This window comes from Schistocerca cancellata, chromosome 2 (genome assembly GCF_023864275.1).
Source record: "Schistocerca cancellata isolate TAMUIC-IGC-003103 chromosome 2, iqSchCanc2.1, whole genome shotgun sequence".
In the NCBI taxonomy this organism is placed as follows: domain Eukaryota; kingdom Metazoa; phylum Arthropoda; class Insecta; order Orthoptera; family Acrididae; genus Schistocerca; species Schistocerca cancellata.
Genome location: NC_064627.1, coordinates 483,747,368 through 483,749,295, shown reverse-complemented (window position 1 = coordinate 483,749,295; position 1,928 = coordinate 483,747,368). Strand labels below are relative to the sequence as shown.

The window sequence follows — 1,928 nt, the reverse complement described above, 5'->3', positions numbered from 1 at the left end:
TGACGGCGGCGGTGCACAAATGCTGCGCAGCTAGCGCCATTCGACGGCCAACACCGCGGTTCCTGGTGTGTCCGCTGTGCCGTGCGTGTGATCATTGCTTGTACAGCCCTCTCGCAGTGTCCGGAGCAAGTATGGTGGGTCTGACACACCGGTGTCAATGTGTTCTTTTTTCCATTTCCATGAGTGTATCTCTTAAAGTTGGGTCTTCTTAGCTTCCAGATGTTTGTCGCCACTTTGCGCGAACAGTACACTCCTGAATCACATCCAGAAGGAATTTCAATCGATATTTTCGACTACTGCCACGAAAAATGTTAGTTTATTGAGCAAAGCTGTCGCTGAGAAGGAGACAGGCAGGATACAGTAAGTAGGGACTAGCGAAGGCGCCTGAACGGATCCCCCGGGAGCGCCAGGCAGCGTGATTGCGCGCCCTGGCGACTTTAGGGCCGTGGCGGCGCATTAGGAGCGAACTGGCCGGCCCACTGCTTTACGAGGCCGCCGGCCGGGCTTTGTTACGGCTGCTCGCTAACCGAGTGCCTGCGCGGGCCCTAACTCGCGGCCGCCGTCTGCGCTGCGCTGCGGGCCCGCCCGCCCCCGCCAGCGTGCTTCGATCCGGCGCCGATTTAGTTCCGCACTGTTGCTTGCGCCCGCGCCCGCACGGAGCTTCATTTCGTCTCATCTAGTCGGCACGCGGCAACATTTTCGGCCACAGCTTGCTGAAAAACACAAGAAAATTCGTACCAAGGAATTCTGCACAGCTATGATAAGCGACCTCTCAGATTTATACCGAAGTAAAAGTTTAAGGCTTGCATTACAAGGCAGTGCTTGCTTAGGTAAATGAAGAAAAACATACTACGACGTGAGCTTTCACTGTCTACTGGGAAATTTTGACTGAACCTTTTGACTCTGAAGCAGATAGCACTCCGTCTTCAGGCCACGAGTGGCTTACCGGCACCGTAAGATCGCCGTGTCATCCTCGGTGGAGGATGCGGATAGGAGGGGCGTGGGGTCAGCACACCGCTCTCCCGGTCGTAAGATGGTATTCGTGACCGAAACCGCTACTATTCGGTCGAGTAGCTCCTCAACTGGCATCACGAGGCTGAGTGCACCCCGAAAAATGGCAACAGCGCATGATGGTCTGGATGGTCACCCATCCAAGTGCCGACCGCGCCCGACAGCGCTTTACTCCGGTGTTCTTACGGGAACCGGTGTATCCACTGCGGCAAGGCCGTTGCCCTGAAGCGGATAGGCAACTTTAAAACCTCTTGAGGAGTTAGCATTGTATGTCGGGTACGGACTCGTCTCTGGATTGCGCCTTTTGTGAAAATTGAGCTCTCCGGATACATTTCGCGGCACACCACAAAGCTTCAAGGTGACAGACCTTTTGCCTGTTTTCCAATGTTCGTCCGTGCTCTCTTCTGTACGTTTCCTGACAGGGAGCCCTAGGTGAAAGGTGAAGGTGTAGACCAGCTTGACCGTAAACTCGCTATTCTTTCCAGGATTAGGTGAAAGAAGAAAAGAAGTGTAGCGTTTAAGATCTCACCAATATAAGTGTTCAAAGTAACTATCACAGCAGCTGCCTACAGTGACATAGGAAACTCTAAACTCCGCGCGAACAGGCCATGAGGGCCCAACGGTAGCGACCGGCCGCCGTGTTACCCTCAGCCCACAGGCGTCAATAGTTGCGGATATGGAGTGGCATTTGGTCAGCACACCACTCTCGCAGGCGTATGTCAGTTTACGAGCCCGGACCAGCTACTTCTCAGTCAAGCAGCTCCTCAGTTTGCCTCACGAGGGCTGAGTGCACCCCGCTTGCCAAAAGCGCTGGGCAGACCAAATGATCATCCACCCAAGTTCTAGCCCAGCCCGACAGCGCTGAACTCCGGTGATCTCACGGGAACCGGTGTTGCCACTGCGGCACGGCTGTAGTA

At 54.8% G+C, this 1,928-nt stretch overlaps 1 pseudogene; it reads right to left on the bottom strand.

Annotated features, from left to right (window-relative positions):
* Nucleotides 1-1,115: 1,115 nt before the first annotated feature.
* On the bottom strand, nucleotides 1,116-1,233 carry LOC126163600 (5S ribosomal RNA; annotated as a pseudogene).
* Between the last annotated feature and the right edge of the window lie 695 nt (nucleotides 1,234-1,928).